Source organism: Lynx canadensis, chromosome B3 (genome assembly GCF_007474595.2).
Source record: "Lynx canadensis isolate LIC74 chromosome B3, mLynCan4.pri.v2, whole genome shotgun sequence".
Lineage (NCBI taxonomy): Eukaryota > Metazoa > Chordata > Mammalia > Carnivora > Felidae > Lynx > Lynx canadensis.
Genome location: NC_044308.2, coordinates 34,402,485 through 34,427,768, shown reverse-complemented (window position 1 = coordinate 34,427,768; position 25,284 = coordinate 34,402,485). Strand labels below are relative to the sequence as shown.

General features: G+C 49.7%; 1 protein-coding gene and 1 long non-coding RNA gene across 2 annotated transcripts in view; one reads left to right on the top strand and one right to left on the bottom strand.

The window, feature by feature from the left end:
* Nucleotides 1-9,750: 9,750 nt before the first annotated feature.
* Nucleotides 9,751-11,193, bottom strand: LOC115515711. The gene is made up of 3 exons (XR_003969366.1): nt 11,112-11,193; nt 10,670-10,708; nt 9,751-9,812 (listed from the first exon to the last, which is right to left on the bottom strand). It is a non-coding gene; the product is annotated as an uncharacterized LOC115515711 (long non-coding RNA).
* Nucleotides 9,786-25,284, top strand: part of THSD4 (thrombospondin type 1 domain containing 4) — a 564,456-nt gene continuing 548,957 nt past the window's right edge. Inside the window, exon 1 of the mRNA XM_032593610.1 lies at nt 9,786-9,843. The gene's annotated coding sequence lies outside the window, so the exon portion shown is untranslated. The remainder of the gene's footprint in view (nt 9,844-25,284) is intronic.

Below are 25,284 nucleotides of genomic sequence, written 5' to 3'. Positions count from 1 at the left end.
TTGTAGGCAGAAGATTCCTTTATCACACAGAGAGCAGCGAGACAGGAAACGTTAAAGGAAAAAAAAAAAAGGAAAAAGGAACGTAGGAGCCACGAACATCTTGGCAGCAAAGTCTGGCAAGAGGTCACAACTGGCACCTAGCTGGGTCTCTGTATACTGAAGAGAAGCAAGATGAAAATAGGCAAGGTAAAGCAATGAACTTGGAGGCTGACCTTGTGGCCCGTGGTGCCCTGGGTTTATATACAAACCGTTATCTGGCCAGCGTTCAGTGGCTATGCAGTATCTCCAAGACCTTATAAAAATGAATTAATTCAACAAGAAAGCCAGTTTGCTAAAGAGGGAAAACTGCCAGTGAAGTCAAGGTGATGGCAATTTCAGGCACCGTGTAAGGTGATTAGCCTCAAACAGAGAAGCCATTTCCTACACGGAGACCCCTAACCCCCAGGCCAACTTGGAGGCCTGCAGCACTGGTCACAAAGTCAGCATGGGCAATGGGCAAAGGACAAGACCGTATTAGGAGAGTCTCCCAGGAACAGGGGAAGGGAAGCACAGGGCATTCCTTTAGAATGATGGATTTGTTTTATTTTGCATTTATTTTTTCATTACAAAAGAATTGTGGAATGATGTTTTTGCATTACCTTTTTTTTTTTTTTAATAACAAAGGGGATTTTTTTTTCCCTCTCTTTTTGGATAAACACAGATCTGATGGTGTCAGCCGCTGCTTAAACCCCCTCAGAGGCTCATTTGAAAATAACCCAACTTACAAAAATGGTCATAAGCATCACCGACCTTTAACAGATTTGGACAGGACAGCTCTCCCAATCATTTACAAAATGATTTACTTCTATATTGGTATAGAAGTCACCTCCCTTCTTCTGATCTGGAATCCCTAGACCCTCCAATCCAGTATCTAGGACAGGAGGGGGCTCCAGGACCCCACTCCTTGTATGTGTTCTGATGGGACACCCCTGTTTTTGTGGTTGTCAAAGGATTGTTAACTATGCCTGCAGGGCTCGGCTCAGTCAGACCTCAGCCCATCCCCTCCACCTCCCTCTCTCTGTCTTAGGTTCTGCGTCCTGGCCACATCCCCCTTCCTTCTGCTCCACGTGTGTGTCGCTTCTCTCGGGGGCTTTGCAAAGTGTGTTTCCTTCTGTCTAGAACAGCCTCTCCCACCCTGTCCTCTTTTTCCTTTGGCTAACTTTTCTCATCCTCCCTGTAATCCTTCACTGTGAGCTTCAATCAATATAGGTCGGCTGGATGAAGAAGAAGATGATCAACCAATCGTGTTTGAGAGGAAGCACTTGCAAGTGGACTTTTCCCAGAGATGACGATTGTCTTCATCTAGGTAATCGGCGCCGGAAGGAGAAAGGGAGCCTGTGAACCTGGAGACCAAGATGCCCACTTTTCTTCTTGCCCGGCATTGCCACTCCCGGAGAGAAGCGGCTTCGATCTGGGTGATGCCTTTGAGCTGTGAGTATTATCACTTGCAAAGAGGGAAAAGAGAAATAATCTGAATACTTGGGATTCCAAAAGTTGTCTTGTACCAGGTAACACGAAGTCTCCTATCTCCTCTGACCAGACGTAGGATAAGAAGAAGAAAGAGCGAAGGGAGAAGAGGGAACAAGAATTGGGCAATCTGAAACGGAGCCGGTCACCTCTGATGTTTGATAGGAGACCTTGATATGCCATTAGAAGCCATTTTGCCTCTGTCCTCCAAGCTTGTGGCCTCAGCCTCAGCCCTTCTCTTGCATAATTATAGATTGTACATAGGTCAAGTAGGGGCCCAGCCCCAGGCAGGGGCATGGGAACTTGGGACTCAGTTTTCAGGCTGACATCCCAGATCCCCTGGAGGAGGAAGGGAATGAAGTGAGTTAATGAGGCAGGCAGGGGAGGAAAGGCTCCTTAACACTCACCCAAGGCACTCAGAAACAGCTTAAAACATCGGACAAAGTTTCCAGCTCACAACAGGTTGTGTTGTGTTGTGTTTTCATTTTATTGTGCTTCCCTTACGTCCTTATTGTTCGTTGGGCACAAGCTTGCCTTGACTTTACAGTCTACAAAGGTTTACAACCAAGAAAATAAAAGGAACAATTTTATAAGCATTGTAATGGATCCTGGTACCTCGCTGGAGCCTGAAATTAGGGGTTTGAAAATGTGTCTGTTTCCCTTCACCTCCAAATGTTAACAAAGTAGGGATAATACAGGGGTTTCCTTCCCTGCTGGGACACAACCCCCTGAAATGCCATTAGGGTGAAAACACTAGTGTTTGTCAAGAGCGTAAAGCAGTATTTTTTCAAAGCATAATTTTTGGAATTCTAGCCCCAAGAAATGTTCTGCTGGTAAAAGGATTCGTGGTCGGTGCTTATTAGCGAAGTACGGAAGCCGTGTTACTCATAAGTCTCCCCGACAAAGGTCTGGTTGTCCTGAGTTGCCTTCCTGCAATCTGTTCACACTCTGCTCTTACTCAAGTTCCACATGCTCTGAAATCCCAGGACGTTGCTCTCAGCAATTTGCCATTTTTCCTCAAGCATTTGGGGGTCTTTACCGTGGACCAGGCTCCAGCCTGGGGCCCCTTGGGAGGAATGGTCCACTCGAGATGTGGTTCTAGCAGGGGACAGATTTAGTGAGGTGGGGCAGTGGAGGTCTTCCGTAGGGTGGCTGGATCATTTACCATCACAACTGGGACTCACAGAGTGAAGGGGCACTGTTAATTGATAATTATGCCAGGATAACAGGTATAAATGAGGACTGTCCTACAATAGGACGTACGGGCAGTAGTTACAGGGGAAAGGTTTCAGTTCAAAATGAAAAGGGGCTTTCTAACAGGGAGCCTCCACTAACAGTCTGAGCTATTTTATGAAGTAGTAGGCACTTTGTCACTGCAGATACGCAAGAGCGTAACTAACAACTCAGGCTCCAAGTTGTATATGGGAGACACTGACGCACCAGGAAGACACTCCGGATAGGATGACCCCAGCTAATCTGGGTCCCCTGCTCTCCTTTGCCTTCTTTATTGGTGAGATTCAGTAGCTTATCTCATACACGAGGACCAAATCCTGCCAATCCGATTTACACATACATCCACACTTGGATACAAGTGAAATTACAGCAGGACTGAAAGCTGAAAAACTTGCTGTTTTAATGTAATTAATATTCACTGGTGCCTATGCATAATGTAAATACCTTTTTGTTTAAAATGAGATTGGAAGGGCACCTGGGTGGCTCTGTCCGTTGAGCGTCCGACTTCGGCTCAGGTCATGATCTCACTGTTCGTGGGTTTAAGCCCCAAGTCGGGCTCTGTGCTGACAGCTCAGAGCCTGGAGCCTGTTTCAGATTCTATGTCTGTCTTTCTTTCTTTCTTTCTTTCTTTCTTTCTTTCTTTCTTTCTTTCTTTCTCTGCCCCTCCCCTGCTCATGCTCTGTCTCTGTCTCTCTCTCAAAAATAAATAAACATTAAAATAAAATAAAATAAAATGAAATGAAATGAAATGAAATGAAATAAAATAAAATAAAATAAAATAAAATAAAATAAAATAAAATAAAACGAGACTGGATTTCACAGTATGGCATTGACATTCTTTCTTCTTCTTTTTTTTTTTAAGTTTATTTATTTATTTTGAGAGAGAGCACAAACGGGGGAGGAACAGAGAGAGATGGGGAGAGAGAGGATCCCAAGCAGGCTCTGACCTGAGCCAAAATCAAGAGTGGGACGCTTAACTGACTGAACCACCCAAGCACCCCTGGCCTTGACTTTAAATAATGGGAACATTCTGTGACAGGCCAGCAAAACACGGCCACCACGATTTGACCAAGTTTGAAGGGGATCGGAATCAGTTCTGAAGAACCAGCCAAGGTCAGCTGGGTCAAGCCTTCAGGCCTGTTCATACCTGCCTAAGAAACTCCCCTCAGCCTTGAAGACTCAGCTCAGGCAGAACGGACGGACGGACTACACTTGTGCTCCCCTCCCAGGAGTCTTTAGCTACTTCTGCATATCCCCCAGGTACACCACCTGCTAGAATAATTTCCCAGCTGTGTGATGCCTCTCTCACCTCACTCTGAGCTTCTTTGGGACTGGAACTTTCTTCATTTCACTTCCTGCAGTCCGTACATGTCTTTTAAATGGATCCACCCAATGTGAACAAGTTTTATTCGTTTTGCTTTCTTTTTAAAAGTTGTGGCAAAGGGGCTCTTGGGCGGCGCAGTCGGTTAAGCGTCTGACTCTTGGTTTCGGCTCCGGTCATGATCTCTTGGCTTCGTGGGTTTGAGCCCCACAATGGGCTCTGTGCTGGCAGCTCAGAGCCTGCTTAGGATTCTCTCTCTCTCTCTCTCTCTCTCTCTCTCTCTCTCCTCTGCCCCTCCCCAACTTATACTGTCTCTCTCAAAATAAATAAATAAACTTTAAAAAATGTGGCAAAATATGCATTACATAAAAATAACCATTGTAACCATTTTTAGGCATACAATTCAATGGCATTAAGTACATTTCAAGATGGTCTAAATTTTCTATCATTTTAAATGATTTAAACTGGTCAGAATTTACTAGAGCTGTTAGAGCTGCTTACTCTGGACCCATGGGACCTGTGACACCCAGAACTAATTTAATCCCACTCCCACCAGGTGCCTCCCATCAAAATCTGTATGATCAAGTGTGGAACTGTTTCCTCCCATTTGAACCCGTGCGGATCAGTCAGGACTGGCTCTGCCCAGGCTCCTGGCACTCAGAGTTGGTTTCCGTTCTTTGGCCTGATCTCTTGGGTTGCCACTTTCTTCTGGTGAATTTTTTTTTCCTCTGGGGCTCCCTGCCCTGTTGCTCTCCTTTCTCCTCCCACACACCACACCCATCCCAGGGTGCTTGGGGCAGGGAGCTCGCTTCTGCCGTCACCGTCACTGTCCCACTGTGCACCTGCACTTTCAAAACAGCTCTTGCAAACAGGCTTTGGAGGCGGGATAAACAAACAGGCCGACTGGTATTGAGGGAGACTACCTATAGCTGGGCAGCCTCTTCAGATGTTTGAGGTCATCCCACCCTCACCGGGGAAGGGGAGAGGAGGCGACATTTTCTCAGTCGCTACCTCATTAGCCATAAACATCTCAGTTTGATGTAAAGAACGTCGCACGGCATTAGGAACCAAGAAACCAGGTCCTGCCGTTCAGTAGCTGTCCTCAGGCCCTTCTTGGGACAATATTGCCCAATTACTAGAAAGAAGGGCTTGGATACACAGACCAAAGCTTGATGACGATGACGATGATGATGGTTTTGCCGCCAGCTTTTTCCTTCCCACACTAGTACCTTGAATGAGACAAGTAACAAGGCTGAATCACCCTGGCTGTCCGGACTATGTTTCATCTCTCCCCTCAATGAGCACTGGAACTTTGGTTAGAGCCTGAAGGCTCTTGTCCTGTTCCTTTGCCTTCAGGAGCCCAGCGAGTCTTGGCGAGTGAGCAGTGAGTGAGTGTGACTGTGTGCCCTTTGGAGGAGGGCACTCCTCCTTCCCTATCCTTAGAGTCATGTCTTCTGCTCTGGTTTACAGAGAAATTTTCCTGCTGGCTCCCTGCTTCAGCCTCAGCCCCCTGCTGCTGCAGCTGGAATGGTTGTTCCAAACACAAGGATGCCCCTGTCCCTCCTGAACCCCAGTCCTTCAATGGTCCCACAAACCCCAGGAGAAGATGAAAGAGGGATTCCACCATTTGGCGCTGCTTTACCTCCTGGTTTCAGCCCTTTTCCTCTCCCTCAGCGGGTCCTGGCCGGCCCGGACCACGCTCCATTCCACTCTCGCCACCCTCACGGGACGACGTCTGTTCTCCCCGTGCCCAGGGACCCAGGGCTCAGTCCCGCTCCTGTTTGTAAGGGCCTCCTCCGGGGTCACGGCGGGAGGTTGGGGGGGGGGGGGGCGTTCCTTCCCGAGGCGGCCGCCAGGGGGCGGCAGTAGCGGCTCCAGATGACAGCGGGAGGCCGCCGGTGGGGGAGGGAGGAGGGACCGAGGGAGCGCGGATCCCGGTTCTCCCGGTCGCAAACTTCGAGCCACAGCTTTCCGCGCGCGCCCGAGCCTCTGGCCGCCCGCGCAGCCCGACGCCGAACCGGGGCGCAGCGGGAGCCCGTGCAGGGCGGGCGCGGGGCGGAGGCGGCGGCCGTCCATGCGGCGGGCTCGGGGCTGCCCGGCGCCGGGAAGCACGCGGGGGCGAGGCGAGGCGGCCGCCGGCCGCTCCGGGACGCGGACCGCCAGGTGAGCAGAGCCGCCCGCGCCCCCTGCGCCCCGCCCGCGCGGCCCCGACCCGGCCCGGCCGCTGTCCTCCTCCCGGGCCCGCTCTGGACCTCGGGGCGACGGCGCGGGCGGCGGGCGCAGTGGGTGTGTCCGGGGAGCGGGGGGCTGCGCCCGCACCGGGCTTGGGGAGCCAGCGCGCGCTTGGTCCCAGCCGACGGCTGCGCCGCCTCTCCCTCCCTTCCCTTCTCTTCCCTTCCCGGGGGATCTGCTGTGTCCCGGCGCCAGCACGCACTCCTCCACTCTCCAACTCTGAAACTCTAGAGACAGCCAACCTGGGCCGTCCTGTAGTCGGGGCCCCGCGCTCCCCGGGTCGGGGCGGAGGGGGGCCGGCGAGTGCACACCCAGCCCGTGCGCCCCGACCCCTGCCTCGCCTTCCTTCTGCCCCGGGCCGGAGAGCTGATCCGGTCTCGGTCGGCGCGCATCGAGCCCCAGCCCGGGGCCTCGGCCACGCCGTTTTCTAGAAAGCCTCAAATCCTGGTGTGTGTCTGAGCTAAGCCGCTGCAGCCCTGCGCCAGCGAGAGCCGGAGTGGATGGGTTGTTTCCGCCAACTCCGGACACTTCCTCAAATGCAGCCCAAGTACCTGCAGCCCCTTGGCGCGTTTATAGGATTGGCTTTTGCAGAAGTAGCTCGTGGAGCTTTAGAGATCTGGAAGTTAGTATTTTTTTTCCTTTCTTCTAAGTAACATCAGCCCTAACTTGGGAAGGGGATTTCAGGGCGTTCTCAGGCCCGCTTAGCATCTGGAAATTGCGGGTCTGGTGTTTGCTAAGCAGCCCACACCCAGCCCCCCTCGCCCCCCGCCCCCTCCCACCGGCCTTCCCTACTGCCTGTTAAATGTGCATGCTTGTGTCTCTTCTGCCTCCTTTGTGACCGACCCCCACCCCATTCCGCTCAGTAAGTGAATCTGAAGCCTCGGACCTGGGTAGCTGAAGCGATTGTGGGATGCCTGTTGGAATTTGGAATAAGAGACATGCAAGTCTAAGGAATCATCTTGTCCAACCGTCCTGCACAGCTGAAGGCACCCAGGCACAGAATTATAATCTAAAGATTTTTCAAAGATCACACAGCTCTTAAAACCTGCATAACCTGCATATGTCTTTACTTCATTGATAAAGGGGTGATGAAGGGCTTTATGGGATCTTACTGGGTCTCGATATACAAAGATGCAAACATTTTCAGAACGTGATTGAAATACAGTACTACTCAATTCCTATAGATTTTTGTTGGCACCATAGTTGAATTCCTTTAGAAAACAAAATCCTAGCCCTGGAATTAATTCGAGGAAGCAGATGGGAGTCCTGGGACTTTCCTATAAAGCTCTGCAGGGTTGGAGCAGGGATTTCCCAGAGGTCCCGGCCTGGGAAATGAGTTTGGGTGATCAGAATCCTGGAGCCTCTACTGAACAAGCCACCTGGCTGGCCGTCTTGTGAGGAGGGCTGGTCAGATGAGCTCCCGTGATCACCTCCACGCCCAGACCGGAGCAGGCAGCAGGTCTTTCTTTCAGTAAGAAATCTAACTGGCTGCTAGGAAAAAATGAATAAAATAAGATACAGTCCAGGGTTTGTGAGTAAGATCAGGGTTGGATATTTTGGCTTGGAGGCTTTTTGGGGTTTTTGTTTGTTTGTTTTGCTGTGTTGCCTGGAAATCTGATTGTGATTGCATCCAATTATCCTAAAGAGTGGCTGGGCACTGCCCCATCCTTCTCGGTCCCCCACATTTCCCTCCATGGCACCACTTCCTCCCAGTTGGCAGGCAGCCTCAGGGTTTGAGAGCCCCATCCTGTCCCCCACATTTAGAGCACATTCATTACCAAGTTCTGTCCACATTCTTTTGTGATATCACAGGGGTTCATTTTCCTGTCTCCGTTCCCTCTGCCCCCTCCATAAACCCTGTCCACATTACAGTAATCATCTCGCCTCTTGACTCCCAGCCACGAGTTACTTTTTTCATTTTAATCCATCTCCTTTCATGTTGACAGATTAATATTCCTAAAATTCTGATTTCGCCACATCATTCCTCTCAAGAAATCACAACGCGCCCCCCCCCCTTCCCTGCATTCACTTCTGTTTAATTCTTCTCCAGCTGATGTTTTTGGGCATCTGCTGTGTTCGAGGGACTATTACTATGTGCTGAGACTTAAACCAAGCACAGGACAATATCCTTGCCCTGGATTTGTTGACAGGCTAACAGATGATAAATGGCCACCCGGGGAGACAAAAAGATGTTTAAAAAAAAAAAAAGTCACCGCGAAACTAATGCAAAACGTTGGTGATGTGCAACATATCAAGGAGACACAGATGAGGAAGAAATTTTTTCTGCATGCGAGGAGCTATGAAAATTACAGCTGGGCTTTGAAGCCTGAGGAGGAGTTCAAGGAGATGGGAAAGCCGGAAGGAGAGGGGGCATGCCAGGCAGAGGGAAGAGCTCCAGCAAAGACCTAGCAATGTGAATGTGCTGGAATGGACATGATAGACCAGCACAAGGCCAGGCTTCGTCTGGACAGTTAGGATTTGTCTTAATTGAAGTCCGCTGATCCAAGAGCAGCCCACCTCCTACCTGCCTGATGTACCCAGTGTCTTTATGGTGGTCTTGTATGCTCTCTAACTGCCGCTCAGAAATTCATACCTCCCGTCTGCTCCTCTAAATTCTGCTAGGGAAGTGTGCCTCAGCCCCTCCTGCACACACCCGTCTCTCTCCTCCCTGAACCCATCTGAAGTGCTCCCCTGCCTCCTTTTTTTTTTTTTTTAATATTTATTTATTTTTGGGAGAGTGCAAGCGGGGGAAGGGGCAGAGAGAGGGGGGCAGAGGATCCGAAGCAGGCTCTGTGCTGCCAGGCTGACAGCAGCTAGCCGGATACGGGGCTTGAACTCAGGAGCCGAAGTTGGATGCTCAACCGAGTGAGCCACCCAGGTGCCCCGCTCCCCTGCCGCCTTTGCACAGACCGTGTGTTCAGCCTGGACACGATCTAGCGGGCCAGCCACCTGTCCCAGGCACCCTGAGGCTTCTCTTCCCTCCACCTTTCCGGGCTGCGTAGCACAGTGCCAGCCTGCGACCAGCACCGGGTGACTTGAAAATGCAACTGGGTTGGACTTTCCAGTCCCACTTTGCCTTCTTTGTCCTCTTGTCTCTACTTCTCCCACCTTTTATCTTTTTCTGTGCGTGCAGAACTGTGGTATTTATGTACGTAGGTGTGGATGCAAAGGTTTCTCGTGTCCGTATGGACTCTTCTCTGTGAAAATAACGGATTGGCAGTGTTAGGCCAGGAGCTACCGCCTACCACAGGCTGGCGCTGGGGAGGCGGAACGTCAGTGGGAAGCTCTGGGCGGCCTCTTGCCCTTTTTCGGTACCCCTCTCCCCTCCTCCTGCAGGACCCGTGGACTGACGCTGGGGGCGTCATTTCTGGGCCTCTTTGCCCTCTCTTCTCTCTCCGGTGCTCTTCAGAACTGACTTCTCTGGTTTCTGGAGCCTCGCTGGCCCGATGCTCTCATGCTCAGGTCGCAGTTCGTGAGCACTGGGGTGTGCTACGCCTGGTGCCTTAATCCTCCCACCAACCTGCGAGAGAGCATAATCCGCATTTTACAAGGTAGAAAACTCCAGCTTACTTGCCTTAGGTCAACAACTCGGGTTTTGAACCTAAACCTTAAAACCCAGCACTCTAAGCCAGGTGCTCTTCCCACTATACCCCTGTTTCCTGAAAGGGCTGTGTTTGGAACATCTGAATCAGGATTAGGATCTGCTGGGACGACGCTCAGATTCCAGAGTGGAGGCAGGGCCTGGAAGTTGGCATTTTTCAGACTGCCTCAGTGATTGTTCTACAGACTGGCTTTGAGGACCCCTGCCCTCGGCTGCCTTAACAATGAGGATCCAGGGACAGGTGGTGAGTTAATAATATTAGCCGCTTTATCCCAGGTCGCATGGTCCTTTTTAACAGAAGCTCTGACCTTGACTCTAAGGAGGGAGTGCTGGTTTGTCATGGCCCAGGCCAGGCAGAGAGCCCTCTTTTGGTCAAAGGGGTCTTGAGTTCACTCCTGGAAGCGTGATCCCCAACCTCTCCCCGCAAAGGTGTGCAAGCCCAGCCCCCATGAGGCTCACTGTGAATTTATTTCTGGGCCTGAGCCAGTGCTGAGGGAGAAGGGTCAGGTGGGTTGGTTCCAGAGCCCCAAGTTTCCTAGGGTAGGAAGTGGGTTGGGACTCCCCGGATTGCTGACCCCGTGTCGTGCCAGCCACTCTCTCCCTCTCTTCTGAGTGGGGTCTGCTCACCAACAGATCCCTTTTCTTCTACAAGCCCTTATTTTGCACCCTTGTTCGGTCTCTGCCACGTGTGACAAAGGGATGGCCAAAGCCTGGGGGGCTGGTGGGGGGACCCGCCCTTGGGTGCTCAGTGCCAGGGCACATCCTATTTGTCTTACCTTCTCTGTACCCGGTCAGGGCTTGGCAGGCACTGTGTGCTAGAAAAAAAAATGTATATAAATAATATATATTATTTTATAATATATATAAATTATATATATATTCTATATACATATATGTAAATATACACGTAGTATATATGTGTATATATAAAACTTCAGGCCCCCTCAAGTCCAGGGGTTTGTGTCTGAAGGGCCAAATAGTGCAACCTTTTATTCCAATCCAGCGAATGAACCCCTTCCGCTGTGCAGTAATAATAATAATAATAATAATAATAATAATAGTGAGTTATCCACTCAACATCCTCTCCCCTCTCCGCTCCCTCCTCGGGTTCCCGTTAGAATCCTCAAGGAAGAACCTAAGATCCAGACAAGGAGCAAGTGTCCTCCTCATGGCTAGTTGTCCCAGCAGAGCGGCCTCTGCCTGCTCAACTCTTTTCACCTCATCTTTCCACGGAACGTGCCGCGCACGTCCCTCCAACGAGCCTGGCAGAAGCCGCTCACTCATGCGGTGCCCCACAGTGCTCTCCCTGGGCCCCTCTCCTCCTGGGCGCGGTCCCGAGGACAGAGAGCCGGGCTGACGCTGTGGTGTCTTGTCTAGTGACACCGGGCAGCCTGCGACCTGGGCTGGGCAGCGGGCGGGCCCGCCCCACCCGCCCAGCCAGCTGGCTGGCTGCCTGAGGGCTGGCCAGCAGTGAGGACCCAAGTAATGAGTGATTAATGGGCGCCCCATCTAATCTCCTGCCAGGGGAAATGAAGGGCCAGCCGTGGGCTGGGGCTCGTCGTGACCTGCTCCAGGTGGGCTTGGAATGCACCCAGCTCAGGATGGGGATTAAGGCTTGAAAGACAGAGGAAATGAGATGTTAACCCTTTAGGCCATGGCCCTCTGAGCCCCAGCGGGGAAATCGCTAGGGAATTATCTGCAGGCACCTGATGAAAGGGGAGCACGGCCTTTGATTTATGGCGGGGATGCAGCCGCAAGACTACCAGGGGGGTGGGGGGCGGGGTGACAAGCCACGCCTTTGACTTAACCATTTTTCTTGGAGGCTCAGTCAAGAGAGATTACTTTCTTGCGAACATGGATACGTGGACAGCCGGGAGGCCGCTCTACCTGATTCCTTCTTGGAAACCTTCCGATCGTATCAGCGAGTTACAAATTGGTAGTTGCCAGACAGACCTTTCTTCCTGAAACGCAGTGCCTCGGGTCACATGTCATTTCAGGGCAGAGAGGAGGGGGTGTGGCCCCGGCTGGACCACAGCTCTAGTGGTAGGATCCACCTTTTCCTGGATCGGGCAGGAGCACAGTGGTGCTGAGGGTGGGCGCCCCCTGGAGCCGGCTCCCTGGGTTCAGGCGTTGGCCCCACTAAGCTGTGGGTTCCTGGACAGCTTCCTTTTGTGCTGTGGTTCTCCCGTCTGCGAAATGAGGGTGAGAATAATACAGACCCTGGGTGAGAGTCACGAGAGTGTGAGGTGCTTACAGCAGCCTTAGACCTGTAGAAGTGCCATCGTTTTTTTCTCACTTCTCTGGCTAAACCCCGGAGACCAGACCTTCTCCGGGAAGGGCGTAAGCAGCTACTCTGCAGGGTCTCTGAGAATGGGTGAATTGCTTTGGCTGAATTGATGACGGACCCTCTGATTGATCTCGCTTGTTTGACCCTTGACCCTCACATGCCTTGAATTCTGATCCTCCTTTCCCCTCCCTTTGCTGTTGGCCCTCTGGCCTCCAGCTGCCCTTTGGATTACACTGCCCTGCCCCTTGCCCCCTGCCTCCATGCTCGGTGGCCGGATGTGGTGCATCAGGGCGGTGATGCCTGCCTGGTCCGGTCATGGCACGGCCACTTCCGCACCAGTTCTGCCCACGGCCAGCCTTGCCGTGACCTGACGGCTGAGGACGAAGAGGGCAGCTGCCTTGCGAGCAAAATTAGGAACAGCGGAGACAGTCTGATCTGGATGCCGGTCACAGCGCTGTCCCCTTTTCTGGTTGCTCTCAGCTCCCATTGCCTCATCCTTGATCGAGGCTAATAATAGTAACACTTATCTAATGGTTGAGAGAAGGTCAAACCCGACCGTGGACAGGAGGCCCTTTGGACTGTGGTGGGGAGTTTACTGCTGGTTACAAGGCGGGCCTTAAGCCTGATAACGGGGTGTGCCCTGACATCTAGCCCCTCGAGCCCGTTTGTATCTTTGTGAGAACAGACAAGTGCCCAGGGCCTGCTTGACTTCACTGATGTTTTAGCGAAGGCCCAGGTTTCATTCTGCTTGAAGTTCCAGGGATCTTCCGGCCAGCTAAAGAGAAGGAGCTGCCATTTACAGAGCTCTGTATCAGGTCCTGGGATTTGCCTGCGTTGATTTATTTCATTCTCTCAACGATTCGTGTGAGCTAGACATTATTATTCCTATTCTACAGCCTGGAAAACCAAGGCACAGAGAGGTTAAGGAATTTGCACCTGCTCGCACAGCAAGTAGGTGTCAGAGTGATGTTTGAATTTCCAGTCATCTGACTCCAAAGCGTCATGGGAACTCATGGGCTGGTTAGTGCCTCAGTCTAATCGTAACCCACTGGAAAGTCTGATGGTAACCACTTAAAAGTCTAACTGTAACCCACTTAAAACCTTTTAAAAGTTGAGATGTCGTTCACATACCATAAAATTCACCATTTTAAAGTATACAATTCAGTGGTTTTAGTGTATTCACGGAGTTGTGCAATCATCACCCATTATATAATTCCAGAATATTTTCATCACCTGCAAAAACTCCATATCCTTTCGAAATCACTCCCCGTCCTTCCTCCCCAGCAACCCCTGGAAACCTCTCATCTACTTTCTGTCTCCATGGATCCTGGACATTTCAGATAAATGGAATCCTACAATATGTGGTCTCCCGTGATTCGCTTCTTTCACTAAGATTAATGTTTTCATCCATCTTGAAGCACAGATCGGTGCTTCGTTCCTTTTTATCACCACGTAACCCACTTTGAAAATAAAATAGAGGGCTCTTCTGCTTAGAAAAGGGGTGGAGCTGCCGTCCCAAAACAGATGCAGCGCAAAGAAAGGGGCCCTCAGTCTTTACTGTGGGCAGACGTGAGAGGAGTCTAAAAGTAGGGGCAGGTGGAGCGAGCGCTCCTGCCGGGTGTGGAGGTAGAGGCAGAAGCAGGTGCGGGCCTGGCTGGGTTCCTGCGTCCGGGAGTAGCAGGGGTGCCCAGCTGCGCTCCTCCAGACACCCTGGTGTTCGTGCCAGCGGCGAGGTCTGTCGGGATCCGTCCTGCAGAGGTGGTGTGGGTGCAGTGGGCCGACCCCCCGAGAGACGGGCAGGGGGGTTTGGGAGCGCTCTTTGCCATAGTCTGTCCAGTGTGGGTGCCGCATGGACATTTTAGTGGCTGCACAGTCTGCTGCGTCCCTTCTAACTTCAGGGGGACTGTGGTGGCAGGTGCTGCATACTGGTGACAGCACCGCGGATTTGCTTAAGTTTCTAGATACAAGGCTTTTTTTTTTTTTCTGATTACAAAGGGGAGATACATTTATTGTAGAAAAGTTAGGAAATGTGGAAAAACACAGAAAAAAATAAAAATTATCCATAATTCCCCAGCCAGTGATGACCATTATTTTTAATGTGTGTCTTTGTAGTCTGTCTTTCTGCACACACACCATGCACACACACACACACACACACATACACACACACACACCACACACATACACACACACCACACACACACACACACACACACATACACACCACACACACACACCACACACACACACACACACACACACAGTTTTATAGAATTGGTATCTTGCTGAACATCTTGTTTTGTTTGCGACTTTTTTCACTTAACAATAAACCACAAACATTTCCCCTAGGTACTGAATATTCAATATTCTTGCAAAACATGGTTATCTTAATGGTGGCAGAATATTTTTAAAAACATTAATGTTTGGGGGCGCCTGGGTGGTTCAGCTGGTTAAGCGTCTGACTCTTGATTCCGGCTCGGGTCATGATTTCAAGGTTTGTGAGATAGAGCCCCGTGTCACGCTCTGGGCTAACAGCAAGGAGCCTGCTTGGGATTCTCTCTCTCCCTCTCTCTCTCTCTGCCTCTCTCCCCGACGTGTACACTCATGCTGTCTCTTTTTCTCAAAATAAGTAAATAAATATTAAAAAATAATAGAAAAAATCCTTATTAAAAAACATTAATGTTTGCTTATTTGGGGACATGTTGCTTTCAGTTTTTCAATATTATTTATAAATAAAACTGCTCTTGTGCATTTTTTTTGTACTTTTGTTAAGGCATAGTGCTGTTTTGGGGACAAAAGATATAAATACTCCAGAGGTATTTGATACATATGGTCTGATTGGCCTCCCAGAAAGACTGTATAATTTATAATTCCACAAATGTGTTATCTTTTAACTTGACTTTTACTGTACATGTAACTTTACCAAAACATCCCTTCCCCCCTCCTCTTCCTCCCTCTCCTCTTCCCCTCCCTGCCTCACATCTGCATAGTATACTAACTGTTTACAGCATTCTGTTTTCTGCTTGATATTTGCACATCTGCCTTTTTAACAGAGTATGATTTTGTGTAAACATTCCTCTTGACCTTGTCAGGCTTCCCATTTTTAGGCATAAATGACAGTTTCCATCATTTTAGTTAATGGTCTGGGTTTGTTCCTTGTTTTTCCCTAATCAAAAAATTAGGAGCACCTGGGTGGCTTAGTCGGATTAAGCAGCAGAGTTTTGATTTTGGCTCAGGTCATGATCTCACAGTCCTGAGATCTAGCCCCATGTCGGGGCCCCATGGAGCCTGCTTGGGATTCTCTCTGTCCCTCTGCCCCTCTATCCTACTCACATTCTCTCTCTCTCTCTCTCTCTCTCTCTCTCTCTCAAAACAAACAAACATTTAAAAAAGATCTAGTATTACCAACATCAATCACTGTTCAGTTTGCTGTTATTTCCGCCCCGCCCCTCCCCCCCCCCCCCCCCTTGTGAAATGGACCAGGAATCACTGTAGATGCCACCGGAGTCAGGGGGGACGGTGTTTGTTCAGCCCTACAATGAAACGAAGGGCCTCCCACGTGCCTTACTGAGTGCAGGAACATCTGTCCATCTTAAAGATAAAGAAGATGGTGTTCCTGCCTTGGGGGGTACTTACAGCCTGGGGAGAGGGGTCGGGCGGAGAGAATGATGGGTGTGATAAGCATTGTGCAGTAGGAAGGCTGGGGGCCCGGCCGAGGGGCATCAGACTCCGATTGGTGGGAATTCAGAGACTTGCCGGTGCTCACACCTTAACGGGGAAACCGTGTAAACGGAAGGGAAGGAAATAGGAGGCTGTTGGATTTAATGGCAGGGCTGCATTCTTGAAGACCTCACAGGATTCCCATCTCTCATAATGGACCCTCTTTGCTCCCACAGAACAGAATGTAAAGAGAGTGCCGGTGTGCTTGAGAAATTCTCAGAAAGTGTAGTTTTGCTGTAGCGTCGCTTTTCGCGTGGTGGGTCGCGGTTATCTCTAACGTTGTGCTCAGTGGGTTTGCTCGTAAATTGCTCACTGAGTATCTCATGACGGTTTTTTGGCTCCCCCAATAGCCTTGCTGGTGGTGGTGGTGGTTAATCATCATCATCCTCGTGTGTTTTTAATCTGGCACCAACATTCGACACAGTGCCTAGATCAGGGGTCGGCAAACTCTTTTCCCTAAAGGGCCAGAGAGTTCATATTTCAGCCTTGCAGGCTAGATGGTGATTTGTTGCCGTGAATCACCTCTGCCTTTTGAGCATGAGGGCTGCGACAGACAATATATAAACAAGCGGGCAAGTCTGTGTTCTAGTAAAACCTTTTTTTATGGACACTGCAGTTTGAATTTCATATCATTTTTATGTCATAAAATAGAATCCTGCTAACTTTTTTCTTTTTTTTTCTTTTTTTAAACGTTTTATTTATTTTTGACATAGGGAGAGACAGAGCATGAACAGGGGAGGGGCAGAGAGAGAGGGAGACACAGAATCTGAAACAGGCTCCAGGCTCTGAGCTGTCAGCACAGAGCCCGACACGGGGCTCGAATTCACGGACCGCGAGATCATGACCTGAGCTGAAGTCGGACGCTAAACCGACTGAGCCAACCAGGCGCCCCTAATTTTTTTCTTTTTTAAAAACTTATTTAGGGGCGCCTGGGTGGCTCGGTCGGTTAAGTGTCTGACTTCACCTCAGGTCATGATCTCACGGTCCGTGAGTTCGAGCCCCGCGTCAGGCTCTGTGCTGACAGCTCAGAGCCTGGAGCCTGTTTCAGATTCTGTGTCTCCATCTCTCTCTGCCCCTCCCCTGTTCATGCTCTGTCTCTGTCTCAAAAATAAAAAATAAAAAATAAAAAAAAGTTAAAAAAAATTAAAAAAAAAAGATAAAAATTTATTTAAAAATATGACAAAGCAGGCAGTGAGCAGGTTTGGCCTACTGGTCAGTTTGTTGACCCCTGGCCTAGGTGACTATAATATTTGAAAATTGTTTTAAATTATAAAAAGTGAATGTTAAAATATCCCAATAGTTAACAAAATCACTCCTAGAAGCTTGAGTGTTCATAAGAGTGTAGAGCTTAATTCACGAGTTCTAGCAAAAGACTGTGGGTGTTTACCATCTTGGGTGATATCAACATAGCAATTACTTCAACACAATTTGTAATTCTTTTTTTTTTCTAATTTTTTAATGTTTATTTATTTTTGAGAGAGAGACAGAACGCGAGCAGGGGAAGAGCAGAGAAAGGGAGACACAGAATCCAAAGCAGCCTCCAGGCGCTGAGCTGTCAGCACAGAGCCCGATGTGGGGCTCGAACTCATGGACTGAGAGATCATGACCCGAGCCAAAGTCAGACGATTAACTGACTGAGCCACCAAGCCGCCCCTATAATTCTTGAAGTAGTTATTCTGAATTAAAAAATTTTAATCATACTCTTTCAAAATTTAGGCATCAAATGACTTTATTAATATTGTTATATCATTCTATTTTATGATTCCAGTTGTGGACCATGAAATTGTTTATTATTGTATGGTGTTGTGGAGTCTAGCAATTCTGCCTGACTCTCAACAGCCTGATGACCTATGGTAGGGGCTTTGGAACTTGATTTTGGCTGGAATTTTTACTGTAGAAGCCAGGGGAAGGCATGGAAGGAGCACCAAGGCGTATGTCTGGCACATGGTGAATGTGGAATAAACTTTTGTTCCCTCGCTTCCTTTTCTTTTCCTCCCCACCCAAACTTTCTGTGTGTTTGGTCAGCTCCAAAACATGCTGAGCCTCTTTGAAATTGTTACTTTGGTTCTTTCCACATGCAGTAAAGTCACTAACTTTTTTCAATGGAAACAAAAACAAAGGCTGTTAGAAAGCAGTTTCCCCTCCCGGGTCACCGGCTTTCCCTTGCAGAAGAATAAGCAGTGCTCTGCTGAGATCGCCGGCCGGGGCCAGACCAGAGGCCCCAGGTCCAAGGAAGGCGCCTCCAGCTGGGTGCAGACCCAGCTCTCCAGCCAGGAGGGGGGGCGCCTGGCCTGCTGGCCGCTCCGAGCCGTGCAGCTCCTGGGTGTATCTTGGTTTCAAGGATTCCAACGGTAGGAAAGCCAGGGTCCTCTCCAGATGGAAGACCACCAGCCCCGAAGGTGACCGTGATGCTGTAGCTCTTGGCTCGCGAGTGTGCTCTTGCTGTGTGTGTTGGACGGAAGGCCTGTCTTGAGTAGACGTGTGTTTGTGTTGTTTAGAGGATAATGGCGCATAACCACGTGTGCTTTCTGGCCTGGGGTCCGGCAGGATGTAAGAGGAGGCAGCCGCTATCCCTTGGCCAGGGAGACTTTTCATTATTACGTTGGCTGGGGGCTGGTGTTCCTCCTGTGCTTTAGGAGCTCTTTGGTTTATGTACAAGTGATCTTGGAGCCAAGGGCACGGGTGTTGAGTCCCGACTTTGCATGAACTTGCCATAGAACCTCCAGCAACACATTCTCCCACACTCTCTGGGGTTACGAATTCTTCGTTCCTAAGTGAATGGTGACAACCTAGACCATTTCTGGGGGCTCTTTTCTCAGTTGAGATATGTGGGGAGCCCAGACTTTCACTCCCACCCAGCATCAATAAGGCATCCTTCCCCCTCCCCACTGGGGTGGTCAGAGGAGGCCTAGTGGAGAGTCCAGACTCTTACCACCGCCTGGCAGTAATGAGGCCATTCATCCCCTTTCCCTTCCTGCCAATGGTGCAAATGGAGGCCAGATGAGGCACGGTAGTGAGGCATCCCTAACCTCCCCAGCCAGAGAAGTATCTATGGGACCTGCTGGAGAGCTCAGCAGTTATGATGCTCCCCCTTCCCTTCCAAAGTCAGTGGAGGCCAAGTGGCCAATTTGGGTTTCCCTCTCACCCCTGGCCATCATGAGGTGGGGTCCTCCTTCCCTTGCTGAAGCCATATGAAAGGCAGCCAGCAAAAATGGAAGGTTTAAGTAAGATCCAGAGCCTCATAACACGATGCCTAAAATATCCAGGATGTGATTGGACATTACTCATTGTATCAAGAACCAGGAAGATCTCCAGCTGAATGAAAAAAGACAGTCAGCTGATGCCAACACCGAGATGATGGAGATGTGAGATTTATCTGACAAGGCTTTTAAAACAGCCATCATAAAATGCTTCAGCGAGCAGTACTGAACGTGCTCGAGACAAATGAGAAGAAAATAGAAAGTTTCAGAAAAGAAATAGAAGACCTAAAGAAGAACCAAATGAAAGTTTTCTTTAAAAAAAATGTTTGTTTGTTTGTTTATTGAGAAGGAGGAAGGGGGCAGAGAGAGAAGGAGAGAGAGAATCTCAAGCAGGCTCCACGCTGTCAGCCCAGAGACTGACGTGGGGCTCGAACTCACACACCATGAGATCATGACCTGAGCCCAAACCAAGAGTTGGATGCTTAACTGACAGACCGTCCAGCGTCCTCAAAATGAAAAGTCTTCAAATTTAAAAATATAACAATTGAAATAAAATCTCACGAGGATGGGCTGAACCACAGAACAGAGATGACAGAGGACAGAATCCGCGAACCTGAAGATGTAACAATAAAAATTACCTGATCTGAACAACAGAGAGAAAACAGACTGGGGGAGGGAAAAAAACAAGGTGAGATCGTCAGGGATCTATAGGACTATAATAATGTCTTTGAAATCTTAAGATGGAAGAAAGAAGGTAGGACTGAAAAATACTCAAGGAACTAGAACTTCCTGAGGTTAGGCTAAGGTACAAACCCACAGAATCAGGAAGCATTAGTGAATTCCCAACAGGATAAACCCAAAGAAGTCTGTACCACAGTACGTCATAGTCAAACCTCCGAAAATAATCTGCAAAAAGGAAAAATGAAGTAGGAGGAATTGGTCTGCCGGGTTTTGAGACCTTTATAGCTGTAGGAATCCAGTCCGTGTAGCGGGATAGGCACACAAGTCAGTGGCCCAGAAGAGAGAACCCAGAAACACGCCCATCCGATTTTTGACAAAGGTACACAGGGACATGGGAGAAACGCCAGTTGGAATGATTTCATTGATGAGCGAGGGGAGGCTGGTAGACGATGGAATGGAAAGGAAGTTTATCTGAGGGATAATACAAATGAAAACTTGAAGGTTGGCAAGAGGCCAGGCCTAGGCCATGCGGGAGGGGAAGTCACAGAAGCCCAGGTAAGCTTTGAGCTTTTATTCATGGGAAGGATGGTGGTATCACCACCCAAGTATGGGAAGGCTCCGTGGGAGGGGGACCTGGTGTGGAGCTGGCGGCTGGCTCCTTTTATTATTCATCTTGGGTGGGTCATCGGCAGGCAGAAACTGGAAATAGTCTGAATGAGAGGGGTAGGCCTTGAGATGTGGAGCCTTGGAGACCCGAGCATGAGATAATAATCAGAGAGGTCAGAGGGTAAGAGTCCTTACCCTGCGTGCGCAGCTCATTAGTGGGGCCTGGGTTACTGGTGATATTTTTCTAGTCCTGGTTTGGGTCACAGGGAGCGTCGACAAGGCGGACAGAAGTGACAGGAAGAGAACAGATTTGCCTGGCCATTGACGCTAGAGAAAAAGGGTATGGTTAACGGTTTTATTCTGCTAAACCCAACTGCCTTGATTGCCCCCTTGACCTCTGGGTGACCTTTGACTCCAACGACTTGCTTCTCTTGGTTGCCTTGAATACATTTCCTAGTTCATGAGATGGCTGTCTGTTTCACATTATCATAATCTTTCAATCACTGCACCTGATGTCAGCTTTACCTAATACCGGCCCATCACAGATTTGTGTAAAGGAAGTCAGGCTAATTGCTAGGCTTCTGCTGCCTTCTGTAAGGATATATGGAGCCTTTTGGCACACGCTGCCCGGCAGCGATTGCTACAGATCATTGACTAGATTTCTATCACGTAAAAAAATAATGACATAATTCAAATGTCAATGCAGAAGCCGTAAGAGCCAAGCAAAAAAGAGGCAAATCCTTTCCCCTGGTGCTCAGAAGCACCGAGGGCAGAGTGTGTGGCTGGCTGATTTATGGTGACTGAGGCATGCTGGGCCGGGACGTGTTCTGGACAGGCAAATGCATGCGGGGACTGAGGAAATAACCTGGACTCAAGGCCAAAGCCGCCGTGGAGTGAACGGGCGGAGCACAACCTCACGCACAGCAGCTTCCCCGGCTGGGGCCCATGCCGTAGTCTGCATGTTGTGCACCAGGTAAATGTGAGTGCGAGCCTCTCTCCTGGAAATGTATGTTTGAGGTAGCGTGCGGGGGACCTGCGAGATGGTTTAACGTAGTGCAAAGACAAACCATGACTCCCGTGGTCAAGTGGCTCGGGTTCAGATCATGCTGCTTACTTACTAGCTCTGGGACTGCAGACATATTGTTTCAGTGCTTACAGCCTCAGTTTCCTCTTCTGTAAAATGGGGATATCAATAACACCTACCTCCTAGGATTGTCTTAAGAACATATATAAACATGTATAATTTTTTTCTTAATTTGAGAGAGAGAGAGAGAGAGAGAGAGAGAGGAGGGGTGCAAGCTGGGGACGGGGCAGGGGGAGGCAGAGAATCCCAAGCAGGCTCCATGCTCAGTGCGGAGTCTGATGCAGAGCTTGATCCCACGACCCTGAGATCATGACCTGAGCCGAAATCAAGAGTTGTACCCTTAACCAATTGAGCCACCCAGGCGCCCCACGTGTCTAATTTTATAGATAACTTTTTTTCCTGAAAGAATACCACATTAGCTGTGTTCTTCCCGGTCCTGAAGTCTTACCTAGACCCGTTTTGTAGATGAATGTGGTCTTGCCTTCTGTGGATCTGTTCTTTTAGTGTTAGTGCATCTGGGACACTCTCCTTTGCCGATACGTGTGTGTGTGTGCACGTGTGCACACAGATGTACGCAGGTGCTTGCTGGAGTGGCAAGAGGCCATCCGCAGGTGGCAGGACCTGAGTTTGTAACAGAAGGAAAGGAGGTGGACCAGGAGGTTGGCTCAGCCTGAGCCAAAGCTGCCATTAGTCCCAGGGCCACCTGTTTTGACCAAGGGGGCTGGAGAATGTATTGGTCTTTGAAATGGGCTGGATCACCATCTTGGAGAGGGCCTGGGCAGCAAATCTGTGGTTCCCACAGATTTGAGCTCCCTGCAGAGCCCCGCTGTGGGAGTTTGATCTTGTTTCCTTTGATTAATGGCAACCCAGGGATTACAAACTACTCTTGGCAGGGGGTGCTGGGGAGAGATGGAGTGCTCAGGGTGGGGAGGAAGGCTGTATCGGTGTGGTGTCTCGGTGTTTTTGATCCCTTGGTAGGGTGGCCTGCAGCCCATCACAGCTGCTTATTTGCATGTTGGAGGCTTTGGGGTGGGGGTAGGGACAGAGAATGTCATCAATAGTGTTAATTTCAGAAAGTGTTAACATTTACTGTGGAAGCAAAGTGACTGTTTAAACGCTGGGCTGGGCAACAGTATCTTGGAAACATGGTATGATCATGCTTGGAGAGAGGCCCTCTGAGTGAGACTGAATGTAAATCCTTTCTGTCATCACAGAGCACCTACTGTGCCCCAGGCCCTGTTCTAGGCTTCAGGAACATTAAAAAAAAAGCAAGTCTTTGAGAAGAGTCTTTACTCTTCTGTAGTCTCACCTAAGGGGGCTGAAAGACAAATGCAAATCACATTGATACACTGTGACAATTGCTAGATGGGAGTTCTGCTGGAGACTTTACACAGAAGTAAAGACATTTAACCAGGTTTATCAAGTGCTGTAAATCAAATGACCAAGTAACATTTGGGGAAAGAAAGGGTCTTACTCCAGATGCATTTCTGCCTTTGATCTGTAGTATGAGGCCATTTGAAGTTGAAAAACCGACTTTATACAGAAGCAGGAATAAATGGCCCATTTATTTCAAATATCTTGCCTTCCTGATATTTCTGACCTTGACCGTTTTCCTTAGTTACCTGGGAAACATTCTTTAGGACCGAAAACAAATATAAACCACATCAATGGTAATGACCATGAAAAATGATGCAATTTGTATCGAGATCCTTAACTAATCTGTGCCGAGTACCAATTTCTCCAGGTAAGAAAGGAGAGGTAGGCGTTTTCCTAATTGAGTAACCAAACCTGCTGTAATGTGTTTGCTTGGAAGTATCCAGGGAGTTTCAATGGCTCTTCAGACATTTTTTTTTCCTAGATCAGATTCTGTGGGTTTTCAGGTCACTCTGGGTAAGCCAGCCAGGTTACAGAATGGAGGTTCAATGGGAAGAAATGAATAACATGGCCGAGTTTGACGATGACAGAGGAAAAAGGACACGTTCTGCAAGGGGCTAGGAGACAGGATGGAGCACAGAGGGCTGGGAGGGAGATGTTCCTCTGGCTGGCTTCACCCAGTTGGAAGAGGCTGGAAGAGGCTGGCCTGGGGCTCCTCAGGGCCCGGCCCTGAATACCCTGCTGCCTGGGGCAGGCAAGTGATGACGGCCCCCGGAGGGTGTAGGAGGGTGGGCCTCTCTGTGGAGGCAACACAGGCCTGCGGTGGGCCAGCGCCTCCATTCTGGTTCAAGGCCAGCCTGTAGCCACTTACTGAACATCAGCAATAGCAGAGAGCAGACGTGGGCTCTGTTTTCTGAGAAGTGGGACTCACGTGCCTCTCTTCTGAAGACAGTGTCAAATGACGATTCAGTGCCTAAAATCTGGGCTCGGGCTGCCTGGTTTTGAGTCCTGACTCCCCCACCTACTCACCGGGTGGCTTGGAAAAGTGACTTAACCTCTCTGTACCTCCATTTTCCCCATGGCAAGTTGTCGTAAGGCTAAAAATGAGTTCATGTGTGTTAAGCATATCGAATGCCATCTGGCACATGGTAGCCACTGAGTAGATGTTTGCTGGCATCCTTGGCCTCATGACTATTATGATCAGAAATGATAGAGTATGAAAACGGCTCATCCTGGCTGACTTTGCTCTAGGTGATGTTCATGGCACAATGAACAATCACGTCCTGACCTGTTTCACCTCCTAGCACATCCACGAGGCACCTTCGGTCCTTTAGGAAAGCATCCATTCATCCATCCATCCATCCATCCATCCATTCATCCATCCGTCCATTCACGTGTTTATTACTAAATGGCTAACTAAGCATGATTCTCTGCTAGGTGAGAGGCAGTGACTCTAACAGTGAAAAGAGGGCCAACTCTGGTGTTGGCGATCTGTGTTTGTCCCTGGCCTACCCTCTACCTGCCGTGTGGCCTCAGTTTTGCTGTGATGATTAAATATCATGTCCCATATCAGGTGCTTAGTGAAAGTCGGTTCCTGACTCTTCTTCTGCTTTACTGTTAATGGAAGACAGATGGGGGTTGGACACCGATGTTGGGAGCCTACAGCCTGGTACTTTTGTCCACAGACAATTTGCACGTCAGGTAGGGGGCGCCGCAAAGGGTCGGCCACTGTTCTGGGAGAAGAAAGTTGGCGGAAATGGCGGTGGAGCAGAAGTGTTGGTGATGTTGGGGAAGACGGGATTGGGCGGAGCATAGGCCCAGCGTGGAGGCCCTTGTTCTGTCAGGACTTTCTGGGGGCGGCTTCCGCAAAGGAAGGGCAGCTTCTGTGACTTGCCCCCACCACATGTTCCTGGGTGCTGGTTTGGGGTCTGGAACTGCCTCCTGAAATGTCTGGTCCTCATTCTTGTGGTGAGTCCCTTCCACTGCCCCAGGGAGTAGGGCTTTTGTTTGTCTGGCTGACCGCTTTACATCATGGGGGTTCCAGAGGGGGAGAAGCCTAAGTGTGGGGGGAAGATGGGGAGGTGGAACTGGCTCCTGTCGTGGTGATGTGGCCTCAAGGTGGGCCTTTCTGAACCCACGCATGGGAGGCTGAGCAGATCCTTTTCTTCCGGGGACCACGGAACTCAGGTGGGTTTTTCCAGGAGTTCTGGTCAGGCCATGAGGAGAAGGGGCAGGAAACATGCTCAGAGGTGGGCCTGTTGGTAAAGGGCAGCAAAACAGTGCCACTGTCATCTTTGGGGTTGGGAGCCACCTTCCACCCTGAGTTAAATCTGTCATGGCTCCTCTTTCTGTCTCTGCCATACTGAGCCTTGGAACCCCGTGCCACTTCCTCCTGGTGCGTGGGGACTGTGACTCTAGCCTGACCCAAATCAGGTGACC